Source organism: Lonchura striata, chromosome 1, assembly GCF_046129695.1.
Source record: "Lonchura striata isolate bLonStr1 chromosome 1, bLonStr1.mat, whole genome shotgun sequence".
In the NCBI taxonomy this organism is placed as follows: domain Eukaryota; kingdom Metazoa; phylum Chordata; class Aves; order Passeriformes; family Estrildidae; genus Lonchura; species Lonchura striata.
The window spans coordinates 34,046,166-34,060,480 of NC_134603.1; the positions used below are offsets into that span (position 1 = coordinate 34,046,166).

The window sequence follows — 14,315 nt, forward strand, 5'->3', positions numbered from 1 at the left end:
CCTGCATCTGGATTGTGGTACAAAGTACAATGGGATTTAATAACTGCCATTAAATTAGCAGACAGCCCTGCTCCTAGAGAGGGTCCATATATTTAAGAACTATGCAAATTATGCAGTATGCATGTGACCAAGTTCTTTGTAGAGGAAAATCCCTGGGACTGTGTTAAATTAAATAGGATTATGGCTTTCACTAATCTGTATCCAGTGTGACCATACAAGGGTATTAGTTTGATAATATTTAAGGACTTAGCTCTACAGCAGCAGCAATCAGCTGTCTAAGCTCAGCAACTGTGTTGTCAGTGAAAATCTCAGCTACTGAAGAGATTGTTATTTACATTGCCCAAATTAAACATGTGACACTCACCAGCTGGCAAATTAAGCGCAACAAAGTTAGGCATAGGTCAAGACATTTTTTCTTTTTGGAATAAGTAGAAAGAGCAAATGGTGTGATGTGACTCCTGTGAGCAGTACTGCTGAGCCCTGCTCTTCTGAAGCTTCTTCTGAAGATGGGCAGTGCTCCTATCAACTCGGTGGGGTTGGAGGCAAACCAGTGTGATGCTACCAAAAACCTCACCCTTTCACACCCCAAGTCTTTTTCCTGAATGGCACAGGTGGGTTTTTAGATTATTTAGCCATCTAGCATGGTTTCTGACCTGGAAGGTGTCCTGTCAACTCAGTATTTGTTTACCAGGAGTTACAATGCTCATATGTCTCCAACTGCTGAAATCAGAGATAATTGTGGTATACCCTGACAAATGCTGCCATTGTAATGGCTCTCTCCAAAAAAAGCAAACAGATAACTCTCTTCAAGTCCATTTCTTTACAAACACACACACATACATGTATAAATTTGTATGTATACATGCTCAACTGGAAAATATTAAGAGCCCTCTCAAACGTAAATCCTAGAAATCAAATTTAAAAAACAAGCAGAGCAGGAAGAAGAACTAAGCCACAGCTCAGTTTAAAAGCCATTGGCATTTTCCCACTGATTTCCCATTGATTTCAGTGAAACAAAGAGTTTCATTACCTGTATTTAAAGTAATATTATTCCAGTAAATGGAATAATCAGACTATTTTTCCTATCTTTTACCACATTTTATCATGCTAAAATATAAAAAGTCTAAAATTATACCTTCAATTATCTTGTATGAATGGAGTTTTTACCAAAAATAAAATAAAACTGATAATTTGCTTGTTTGAAATTATGCTTACTCCAATAATAGGTTATATGAAAAGAACACTTTTCCCATTAGGATTGTGTTCTTAAGGCATTCAAATCTCTATGTTTTTAACAGGAGAGAAAAACATTTTAAATATTTCCATTAATTCTACAGCCAGCACAGCTAAAATAAAACAATATGTTTAGCATCTTCTCATATGTCTTTTATTGTTACTCTACTTGAAGGTCACATTTTTAAAAGAGGCATCTATATAAATCCTATTGAGGATAACTCTGATTAGAGTGCAGGCTGAAGAATGATCGCTCATAAAAATACAGAGCACAAGATGTAGTGGGTTGATTCTTTACTCCCAGAGAAGACTTGCAGGACTGCCAGGACAAAAATATCCTTTGTGTTTAAATGGAACAGCCACGCAGCAAAGGTCAGTCAGGGACACAAGGATAGAAGAAGCCCAGAGCACCCTTCCAGTCCCTCCGATTGGGTCCATCCTTTTCAGGATGCCCTATCAAGACAGATCTAATCTGTCCCATCATACTAAAATCCTCGTGCAGCTGGCTATGTCATATCAACAGGAAGGATACAATTCCAAAAGTAGCATTACTCATTTGGGCACCACAGGTGACTTCAAGCTGAAAGTTTCCTGCAGTGTAGGGTGCTGACAGCACCTCGCTGTCATATTACCTCACTTCTAACTGCACTTACAGTGTTATTTAACTCTTATTCTTATCTTATGATGAGTTCATTGGCTTGCTGTGGGGTTGAGTGACCCAGATGAAATAGCTGGGAAATGTCTGAATGTACCCCAGCTAATTTTCCTTCTGGCTTAGTCAACCAGGTAGGATTTTAAGCCAAAGGGGTTAAAGAAATGTAAACGTGAGTTGGAGTCTTACCAAATTTCCTTAGACAGTTTTTCCTAAAATCATCAGGAACGCTGCTTATGCTTCCTTAAGCTTTCAGTATGCTTTCCAGATGGATGTTTTGGGATCCCAGCTCTATAAGCAAAACCATCCAGCTGCAATAAATGTATGTCTGGACAGGTTCTTCATTGTACCCTGGAGCCACCTGAACTTATGGCAACTCCCAAGTATTCATACAGCTATGCCAATGCTAGGGGCTCTTCTCCAGAAGTCACACAAGCTGTGTCTGCTCTTGCTTTATTCTTTGTCTTAAAACTCAGAGAAAAGTCTAGCCTAGATAGCACAGATTTAAGCTTGAAATATTATCACATTGACAACAACAATGTCAAATGGCTAGATGTTTAACTACATTTACTTAAAATAATACTCAACAAGCTATTTGGAAAACTTTTTAAAGTTATCACCACTACATTTTTTTAAACACAATGAGGCATTTTATAAACGATCCTGACTTGAACCACAAAAGTATTTGACTTCTAAGTAAATTATTATACCACTGAAATGGCACAACAGTAATATAAGTGAGGGCAGTTTTCAGGTGTGGAAAAGGTCTTTGAGCAGCATCATCTTTCCTGGTGAGGAGGTGTCATGGTTTGGGCAGAGTCTGGGAGCCGTCACAGTACAGAAAAAAACAGTTTGCAGCTGGTCATTATTCAGAAAATAATGTAATTGTGTATATGTGGAATGTTCCATGCCAGGCTTTTCAATGCCATAGAGCATTTGCTGGTACTTTTAAATTTACTAGAGTACGTATAAGCCATGTGTTCCTTTTCTCATTGTCAAAAGAATAGGATGAGGAAAATTAAAAACAACTGCCAATATATCAATCTATGCTGAGTTTTAAGGTGCAAGGGAAAAATAGCTACTAATCATATTGTTATAGATGCAGCTTAAAAGCCATATTCATCCTTGTTCTAAATTCACTGACCTTTTTTTTCTATTTTAGATCAATAATAATAAAATATTGGCAAGTAACATATAATAAGTTCCTCACAACCTTTGAGCAATACTTCGTCATCAAAAGTTAGGCTAGAATTGAAGTGGTTTGAGAAGAATGAATTGTCTTAAGATGAATAGGTATGTCAGGGTCCACCTCCCACAGTGTAATATAGTTGTTTACTTCACTTGTAAAAAAGCTACCATAATTTTTCCTGGTGAAAATTAATTCTCAAGACATTAAAAAAATCAATTACCTAGCACAAAGCTTTCTTCCTAATGATGTTATGTAGAGAAAATTCAATCTGGATCTTGAAATTATGGTCAGGGCTTCTTCTAGATTTATGTGTGTACCACTTCAAGGTTTTGCAGGTAACCATTTGCTCAATCCCGCTGAAAATGATGACACAAAAGAGAATCTGCTGCTGTAAGTGCCACTTGGATGTGAAAAAGAAAACGGAGCCTACTTTTCAATCATCATATTCCTTCCCCACTGCCACATCTATCATTGATGTTACCAGCTGTAACTCCAGAGAACAGTAATAACCTCTCTGCTACAAAGCCATTTATAAATCACCATTTTTCTGATTTAAACAACTTTTTTTTTCCATAAGATTCCTATTCTAGCTATGAATTCCCAGCTGTCTGAAGACAGTTTTATACCCAAGTTGAATGTCATGTATTACTTATAGAAATTTGTTAAATATGCAAAAGACCAAAACTGACTAGCACTGATTTATGGGTGCAATAATGCTCATGCAAAATTACACAAAGAAACCACATGTTATTTAAATTTAATTCATTTGGGATATGACTTTGACTTTTTGGATGTGTACATACAAAGCAATTCTTCATCAGAGCATAAACTAAAAGGACTTAAAAAGTTGCCAATTGAAAGTCATTGCAACTCATTTTACCTTAAGCATGAAACTTGATTTCACTGAGCTGTCTCCACTAGTAGGACCTCTCTAAACCACAGTGCTGGCCTCTCCCCTGGTGATCCTAAACAAAATACCCCATGTTCCAGTGTGAACATGATTCAAGCAGTCATCTGGACCTAAGGACACAGTCTCAAACCAACACAACAGGAAACATGAAAAATTTCAGAGATCATAGCAAGTAGTGGCATTTGTGAAGCAATAAATTCTTCTTAGACAGTGTATATTAACATACACTGTTGATCTGAATACTTCTACAGTGACTTACAGAACAGAGATATAAATACTAATTCATCTTTATGCCACAAAGCACATCTTTTACCTGTTGATTTACTAAGAAGAACCTCTTGGCACTTCTGTGCTCTCAAAAGACTGAAGGATGTGGGATAATAATGGTGAGTGACTAAACATAGAAATAAAAGATGGGATTTTTTAGATTAACTACTTAGGAATTTTGAAATTTAGGAGGAAAAATGGATAGATTTAACTAAAAATAAAATCACTGCCTGAAACCCAAAGCAATTAGAATCACCACTCTAAATCTCTGTACCGGAAGATTGCAATAGGTCTACTAAAAAGTCAGCTTAAATCCACTGTAAAAGGAGTCTTAGTTGAGACTAAGAGGAATAAAAATGCAGCACCATTGCATTATCAAATTCTATTACAATAGTTAATTGCTCACATTTACAGTGATTTCACAATCTCCCATTATGGCAGCTGCAGGGAGGAGACAGAGAAGAGGGACATGTGAAGTCTTGGCACTGAAATCACAGAATATATGTTAAAGGCTTATTAAGACTATTTAAGCCCTTTCCCTGCTGATTATGGATTGTCCTCCATTGTACACTTCCTAGTGTTTTGTCTAACCTAGTTTTAAATATCTCAAGCAATGGGAATGTCTTCAGTTCCCTTAGGAGATTACTTCAAGGCTAATGGATTTCACTGGCAGAGATGCCTTTTGATCTTCTGCCTACATTTGCCCTTACTTTATTCCTTTTGATTATGAAAGTTTCTTTCCTTCTCCTTTTTTCTTTTTTTTTTTTTTTTTTTGTGTGATAGATACAAGATATCCCATGAATATTAGAAATTCCACTCCCTTCCCCATTTTTACAGTGATAGGCATTTTTTGAGTGAGGAATCTAGATGATTTCCATCCAGATAAAGCCAGTAGCAAGCTGCCAGCAGTGCTAACAGTCAGTATAGTCATACTTCTTTGGCTGCTGCTGTGCCACTAGCAGTGGTTTTCATATGCAGCCCTCAGCCAGCTACTTGTCACCACCCTCTTCCTAGAGGTTATGCACGCCCTCCCACTCCTGATTTTCTGGCTAAACTATTGCTAAAATTGGTGCTTAAAATGAGCCAATTTACTTAAAGCCTGTTTAAACAGTGAATTATTGCTTACCCATCTCTTTCTGGCTGACATGGGCTAGACAATCCTTCCAGCTCCATCTCATCTAGCCCAGGGGAGAGATGGTAACTCCCAGCAAGGTGGTGGTGACCTTTGATGCAGCAGAAAGGGAAATGCCAATGCAAGCATTCACAATTCTCCCCCTGCTCCTGGTGTTCTGTGGAAACTGGGAATGACTAGTGATGAGACAATTAGAGATTGCAAGGAGACAGCTGCATTTTTTCCAGACTGAAGGTGCCTACCTGAACTTTGCACAAAAGTCACTCTGGTTTGCGTTGCATAAACAACTTGCTTCTTCACCTACTTTGATAAGATTGCTTACAGTAAAATTGCTTTCTTCTGAAAAAAAAATTTCATGTTTTGTCCACTACAGATGCTGGCCATAACTCTGAAAAGGAGGACACACATGGAGTTTGGTGGTGCAGTGCCAGGTGCCATGGTTGTGCATGTTGTATACTTCCAGCCTATCCAGAATGAGGATGGGAGACCAAGACTTCAGCCAAACAGAAGTCTCAGTCTGGAAGTGTTATGCTTCTGTAGAACACTCAAACTGTATCAAGTTATTTTCATATTTTATAAATACTCTAGATGCCATCAAGAGACACCCCAGTGATAGAAATCACTAAGAATTAGGAAGCAGAAGCAGTGCATTTTTAATAAATACAACAACATACAGTCCCTCTCACTGAAATAAGAATTTCTGTCTGCAAAGTATAACCATTAAGAGAAATTTATGTATTAAGGACTCTTTAATGCTTTGCAAATGGCTGAGGATGGGGTGATAAATGCATTTTTTCCTGCCTGTTCCAAATTATGTTTTGCCAACATAGCTATGGCAGTTGCCAGTGTTAAAAATTCACGTCCCCAGCAGATATTGCTATGTTTGCAGAACTCCTGGTGTGGACATAACTTTGCCAGAAGGAGAGAGCTTATATTGGCTCAACTTACATCACTTAGGGAGGTGGTATAACTATGCCAGAAAAACTCCTTCTGTCAGTTTGAACAGTGTGTGTGCTGCGGGGTGCTCTGCCAGTGACAGCAATGGCGGAGCTGCGGGGTAGACAAGACTGGGATCATTGCCGCTCCATACATTCACTTTTAATTAGCAGATTAATCAACTTGCCACATTTGAGAAAAGCATCTCATCAAAGACTGCTGCATTTATTGACATCCTCAGTCTGCCTGTCTGCTAATATATCAGGACTGCTGCTTTGATGCCTGTCTTGAAACAAGAAACCATGTGCTACTCAAAAGTGTATTTTTGGAAACCAGACAGCTTAAATTATGACCTCCCTAGGTGTGTTGGCATCTTTTTTGCAGTCATATAATTTTATGTTTTCTTGTGTCCCTTCTTGGCACCTACTGGCCTCCAGAACTGTATTTTGGAAGTCCAGTCCATTCAATCTCTCCTGACGCTGTCAAAGATGTTGATTTATTCTGATCTAAGCCTAATTGAAAAATATTTTTAAAATAAAAGGGAAAATAATTGTTGCATTAAAGTCTCTGAAGTGCCTTTAATATGCCCTTGGTGTACTTTTCTCCAAAATATCACATCACCTTCTTTCACATGACTCTGAATGCTACTCATGCTTGAAATATATATAGATAGATACTGATTGCAGCAGTTGGTTTCAGTATCAGCTGGTTCCTTCCTCTAGCTAGAGTTGTGCCTGGTGGTTCTTTCCGGAGCTGTGTGACCTCTGTGTTTATGTCTAATATCTTGTCTCCATTTACCAGAGAGTTTTAATACCATGCACACTTGGTAACACTTATGAAATGTACACAAGCAATGAAAGTATTGCTTAGGGAAGCAATAGAAAGGGAAATATTGCCATGGGAGTGTTCATTTGAACTAGGTCTAACTTCCATACTTAATTGCTTGGCTTTACTTCTCCTAACTGTGACAGAATAATTTGCAGTATTTCAATCTGAGGATAAATATATTTCTGTCTAGAAAATGGAGTGGTACCTGGTCTTTAGGAAAACAGAGAAGACATCTACCATTGTTACTACTATTACTGTCCAGCATGTTTCTGAGTGCCGTCTAAAAAGCACGAGAGCAGATACCTGCAACAGCACCTAGAACCCACACCTGAAAAATCCCCATCTGTTCATTCCTCTTTAGATAATATCATACAAGTGGCTTTGAACCAGCAGCTCTTCCACTCCCCTTGCTCATGTCTTTTTAGCTGCAATGTCATCTATGCCATACCACTGATTGTGTTTGCTGAAGAAAATACAAAGAAGGACATCACAACCTCAAAGCATCACTGGATCGCATTTTGTCTTATCAATGTCCATAACAGGTTCGGAATTAGACCAAGTGGAACAGAATTTAGCTGGAGAGAGGAAAATGTGATCATAAATGGCCCTCATATTTCCAACATGTTTGTCTGGAAAGGAAACAAGAAAAGCAGTATGTGTATGGCATGTGTAAATATATTAGATTATCAGAGGATGCACTCAGAACAAACAAAAAATATTATATTTGTGATCAGCTGTTTGGAAAAGTTTTAGATTAATACTTTTTTTTCCATTTTCTAAAACACTGAATAGTACCCTTAAACTAGTATCATCATATGCATATAAATAATAAAATTGCACAACGACTATAATAAAATTAATGAAGAAAGCAATTCTAGGCTATAATTAATGCCAAAAAAGACCCACATTGAAAGTAAACTGGAAGAAAATTTCCAGTTGCACTGTGTGTACATCAGTGAAAGTTTCTTTAAATAGTTTCTATAGTTTAAATAGCTTCTATAGTTTCTTAAAATATGTAAAGAAGCAAGATTACTATCATGCTATTTTTTACAGTGATTTCATTTCCTGAGAGTACAGCTTACTTATAAAGTTTGCTAATAACTTAATTAACTAACAAGCTTAGACTCTGAGGCGCTTACTCCTGCCAGTCTCTGCTTTACATAGATATGGCCGTATGAAATTGGCTTTGTCACAGAACTGTTCTCTCTTCCTCCATCCCCTTGCTGTGACACAATCTTAATTTACAGGCAAACTTGAATAGGTCCTTAAAAACTTGATGATGGCATGCCTCTCTCTATGCCTTAATTATGCAAAAAGCTGTGAAAGGAGTTTAAGGAAGAACAAATTTTCTAACATAAATAAAGGCTTCTAATACATAAAATGAAGCAAAAAATAAAACTCTTTTACACACAGAAGATGTGGCAGTGCAGGCAGGCCACCATCTTACTGATTTACTCTCACTGAGCTGGACTGTTACATTTCAGAGTACAAGGATATTTGGAAAGAATAACTGGGATCAGCCAATTTGTTAACCTCTCTGCTAATACTGCAGGCTGTGGTGGTGTTTGTAATGTGGGCACCTGTTCAAAAAAGAGCGGAACAGAGGCAACTCCCTTTACACAAACTTTTCCATTTTGTGAACCACATCTTAAATGAGACCACATCCCTCCCATACAGACTGAGGGCCACCTCCCATCCCACCCGTAACCAGCTAATATTTCTGTAACAGCTACAATATTATTAACTCAGTGGGGAAGTAAAAAGAAAAATAATAATAATAATAAAAAGAAAAACCAGACCAGAATTGAAGGTTTTAATTTCTTTTCATTCTATTTGCTGTCTAGAAATGAGACAGCTACAACTCTCTCCAGCTGACAGGTGTCCTCTCTTTGACAGCTGTCAGATCAGGAGGAACTTTGTGCACCATCAGTAATCACGGTCTGCGGAAGACAAGGACATAGCGTGATGACAGCTGAGCTAGATGTCACCTGAGTGAGGACATACAACTGCAGCATCTGTGCTAGGGTGCTAGCTCCCTGTGTTACCATCAGAGAGGGCAAACCACCTCCAGAACTAGATCTGGACAGAAAGAATCTCACTTGAATTTATCTGTTGTTTCCATCCACCAGAAGGAACTCAGCCATGCACCTTAGTTTTTCTCACCTCCTGCATTTGGCATGAGTCAGGGGCCTAAAATGTGGCCAGCTTTATCAATCAGCCACTACTGAGATCTATGTGCCATAGGGAAGATACAATGAACCATAAAAAGTGCCTTGCAAAAGCCAAAAATGCTCTGGGAACTGTCCCAGGGTGAACTTGCTGTAGGGACTGAACTAGCTGCAGCTCCAGGGATTCCTGCTCCAACACGCAAACAACATGTGATTTACTGTATCTGTTGCAGTTCTAAGTTTAAAATGTTTACTGCACTCCTGATGCTTTATCCACTCTGAAACAAAAATATTTTCCAACAGAGTGTTGAGCTGTGGCTAACTTCATAAAACGTCTGTTGGTGACTTACTGGGAAATGAACAAATAAACAAACCAAAAAAAACCCCAACCCCAAACCATTACAACACAAAAAGACAAAAACAACAAACCACCAGAAACGTTTAATTTCCTCCACAATGAAGATGAATTTCTCCAGCTCTTTAAAAGTCCCTCAGTGCTCACTGTCCTTCCCAAACCCTGTCTTGTCTCCATAACATGTCATTTGAACCTCATTTTCAACTGGGCAATAAATAAAGACAAGCTAACGTAATTGGGGGTTTTATTATTTGCTTGTTTGTGGAGTTTTCTGGCGTATTTTACGTGGGAAAATCCTTAGGAACCGTTTAACAGCTTCCCTCCGCGCGGGGTCCCGTGGTGCTCGCAAACAGCCGGGGGGCTGCGGCAGAGGGGCGCATCCCGGGGGCGGCGGGGAGGATGAGGAAGGAGCGGCGGACTCACCTGGCGGCGGGCGGGAGGCGGAGGCTGCGGTCGGGCAGAGAGGCGGGGAGCGGGGGCGCAGAGCGGGGCAGCGGCGGGGCCGGGCGGGCTGAGCGCTCGGCGGGTGCCCGGAGCGCGGCGGGGCCGGGCGGGCTGAGCGCTCGGCGGGTGCCCGGAGCGGGGCCGGGCCGGGCGGGCTGAGCGCTCGGCGGGTGCCCGGAGCGCGGCGGGGCCGAGCGGGCTGAGGGCTGAGCGCTCGGCGGGTGCCCGGAGCGCGGCGGGGCGGGCTGAGGGCTGAGCGCTCGGCGGGTGCCCGGAGCGCGGCCGGGCGGGCTGAGGGCTGAGCGCTCGGCGGGTGCCCGGAGCGCGGCGGGGCCGGGCGGGCTGAGCGCTGAGCGCTCGGCGGGTGCCCGGAGCGCGGCGGGGCCGGGCGGGCTGAGCGCTGAGCGCTCGGCGGGTGCCCGGAGCGCGGCGGGGCCGGGCGGGCTGAGCGCTGAGCGCTCGGCGGTGCCCGGAGCGCGGCGGGGCCGGGCCGGGCGGGCTGAGCGCTGAGCGCTCGGCGGTGCCCGGAGCGCCCGGCCCGGCCCGCCCGGCCCCGCCGCCGCGGCGCTGCCAAGGTCACGCTGCTTTGCTCTTTCATTGATAAGGCACCAGGGTGCACCTTGCCGCAATTTTGCAGAAGTATGCCAACTTGCCTAAAAGGATGCCATTTAATATGAGTTGGGTTAGTCTCAGGGAAATTTTAGAATATTTAAACATATTTGGTTTATAAAGCTATTTTGTCCTGATACTTCCTATCACCCTGAGGAAAATCCCTTTAGAAAGTCCCTTGGTAAAGTACAAGTCCTACCAATGTTTGATGAATCTCTTAGAAAATATCAGCATGGTTGATACTTTTGGGGATAATTTTATAGAAAAGATAAACTTATTATCCAGCTTCAGGAGAGAGAACTCTAATCTAAATGACCTCTAAACCAAGTTACTTCTGGGAGGTTATACCAGTGATGAGGACATACATTTGACTAAGGAGTTCAGTGTACAGCTGCAATACAGAAGCCAGAAACGTTTAGCAAGTATTTTTTTATAGTTGATTTTCTCATATAAATAGCTTATATAGCTTTTCCAATTGCAAATCTCCACCAGTCTTGGAATTTTATTTTAGACATTGGAAGACTATTCATTAAAAGAACCACAGCTGCTCTGCAGGCAGTCACAACTCATAATTAATATCCTTCTATATGCAGAATATAAAAAAATATTTTCCCTTTGTCCTAGTGTTTATGGCAGTGATGTGTCAGACTGCTAGTAAATTTGAAACCTGAGGAGTTCGTTTTTGGAGTCTCCAGTGGAGATCAAAGTTTCAGTCGTTACTCTCTCACTGAAAACTTTTGCCTGTATCAGGCTCATTAGTAGAGTTGTTACTAGAAGTACTGAGCAATATCTCTTTTATGAAGGTTGGACTGTTATAACAGCAAAATAAATTATTGCTGTGCAAAAACAAGACAGAAAAATTTCCCTGAACTGGGGACCAATATACCTCAGCAAACACTGGCTGTAAAACAAAGAAATAGTCTCCTTCTCCAGCTCCCACAAATATGATTTTTCCTTTGATACCTTGAGAGGGAAGCTGAGCTACAGCTACTTCCTGACTTGCAGGATTTTGGAGGGACCATTGTCCTTCAGTGAGCTAAACCTTTCTGAAATACATTTATTCACATATACATCTATGTCAGTCTAACACTGCTGTACTTCAGCGAGCCCCTTAATTTTGGGCAGAGGACACAGAAAAAGACTAGAGATATTTAGAATATGAACAATAGAGATATTGACAGCATGAACAATCATCCCCATCGTGAATATGTGATCATAGAAATGTTTTGTAAAAATTTCAGCATGGATAGAAAGGGAGCCATTTCAAAGGATCCAAGCCACCCTTAGACTTTTTAATCTCCTGCTTCATCAAAGTAATTTTAAACCTTCCTCACTTTCTAAAACTAGAGGACAAACATTTTTTAAAGCCTTTCAGACATATTTATATGACTTTTCTAGTAAACATAAGATAATGGTGATTAAGGCATAATAAATTATCATCCGTATGTGCAAAGCATCTGTCCTTGGTCTGTGAAAGTCTTTCATTCTGAAGATGTAAATTCAGACTTTCATCTTTAAGGTTTTCTGTGGATGTTTTTGGCTAGAAGTTAATCATATAATTGTGGCAGTATTATATGAATTTTGAGCCGTTTGAAAAACACTCCAGAGGACATCCCACACTGTTGGGTGAAAATAGTTTGTATGACTCCTTTTTTTCCACCTCAGCATTGACAGACTGGTGATGAATAACAGTAACTCTCCAGTTCCACTTTGGCTCACATGTGCAAAAACTCTTGTCTGTCACACTTGTCCACCAACCAAGGCATCTGCTCTAGTACAGCCCTGTCAGCTTGATCAAATACTTCCCTGTATCATAACAGGTCATCCAGTGACTCTGAAACACATCTCTGCTGTTGGCAGAAGGCCACATTGCTTTTGAAACCCTCTCCCTTCTCTCAATCCTGGAAAAGACACCCTTGAAAGAAATACTAAGAGATGAAGAGTTTTCCATTCTCATTGCAAAGAATTCGGAGTCCATGTGCTTGATCTCTATTTAAGGGAGCGTAAAATACCCCCAAGGCAATGTCCCCAGGAGATGACTCGTCTTGTATTTCAGCTATGCCACTGGAGCCAGTAGGGCTGGGCAGAAGGAGGAGCTGAGGAATAACTGAATGAAACAGACCTGCCTGGCTGGAAAGATGCAAAATATCTTGACACACTTTATCCTCTGCAACTAGTCAAGGACATGTACAGATCTCTACTGATGACAGCTTTTCCTTCCATAAATCTTGTGGTTTTATTTTTCAGTACCAGCCTGGCCATCTTCTCACACTCACACTGTCACATAATGCTATGGAACTGCTGGATTGATGTGGTGCTAAAATTCCCTATAAGCAAGGTTATCAAATAAAAAGTGCTGCTTGGTTATTTTTCACCATGCCTTCTTTTTTTCCCTCAGAGTAACTAGTCAAAAAATGCAACAATTTGTTACTAAATTTACTTTAATGCTGTTGCCAATCTGCTGAATATGACAGACCACATTTAGTATGGTCACAAGCTTAAGACAGTATTTCACAATCCTTACTTATTGCATTTGAGAGACATGGCAAATATATGACAATCTCTCCTGCCTCATGATTAAGAGGGTGATCTTCAACTCCCTTTCCCTACCTACCTGCCATAAAATAGGTTATGAGATTAAAACGAGTTTTATTTAATTCTAACTTTTAACTGTAATTATGGAACATTTGACAGGGGAAAATGCTAGTGGAAATACTGAATATGTTTTATCCAAGTGGGTTTAGGCTATGTAGCCATAGCACAATGAAAGACAAAGTTCTTTATAAGAATGAAGCAGATTTTAAAATGTGCTTGCTGTTGCATCAGGTTAAAATAATTTATGATGGGAAAATAATCTGTTACTTCATTGCAATCCACTTGTGGGTTGATTTTGCACATTACAGGTATGACACAGCAGAATTTCTAAACAAGATTAGAAATTCTGCTTTTATAGCTTGTTATTCTTTTATAGATTGTCATTTTCTTATAGCCTTGTCATTCTTTCACAGAAATACTATCTAGAAGAAATCAAGTACAGATGGCTGAATTTCCAGACTTTGTAACAGGATGCTCTTCATTATTAAGCTGGCAATGTTATTGGAATGACCAGAAGAGGCAATAAAGAAAAAAAACAATGCGCGCGCACACGCGCGCACACACACACACACACACACACACACACACACACACATGTATGTGTGTGTATATGTTTGCAGTATGCATGCATAGGTTGGAATCTGCACATTGCTACTGCAGCTTCTCTGGTCTTAGAGCTTCCCTTCAGCTGTCCTAAGGCAGCCAGCAGCTAGCAGCAACTTTACCTGTTGCTTGCTGCTTCAAAACATTTTCCTTTGATTTATTTTGCTAGTTCTCTCTACATAGGTAGAAATGCCAAGCAAATGTAAGTTTTAGCTTCATTTTCATGGTTTTCTTGATGTGGCCCTTATGAAGGCCTGAGGATTTTTGTGCTCTTCTATCTAACACTATCCTTCTGTCAGTAACTCTTCCATGCCCTATCCTATGCCATTACTGAAGCTGGAATGCTATATATATATATTTTTTTTTTTTTTAGTCTTCATTATTTTCCTCCTTC

At 40.3% G+C, this 14,315-nt stretch overlaps 1 protein-coding gene across 3 annotated transcripts in view; it reads right to left on the reverse strand.

Annotated features, from left to right (window-relative positions):
• Positions 1-14,315, reverse strand: part of SULF1 (sulfatase 1) — a 301,035-nt gene that overhangs the window by 170,780 nt on the left and 115,940 nt on the right. Inside the window, exon 1 of one of the 3 annotated variants that reach the window (XM_077783275.1) lies at positions 10,094-10,159. The exons of the other annotated variants lie outside the window; for them this stretch is intronic. The gene's annotated coding sequence lies outside the window, so the exon portion shown is untranslated. Of the gene's footprint in view, positions 1-10,093; positions 10,160-14,315 lie in introns of those variants that run through there. 3 annotated transcript variants of the gene reach the window in all.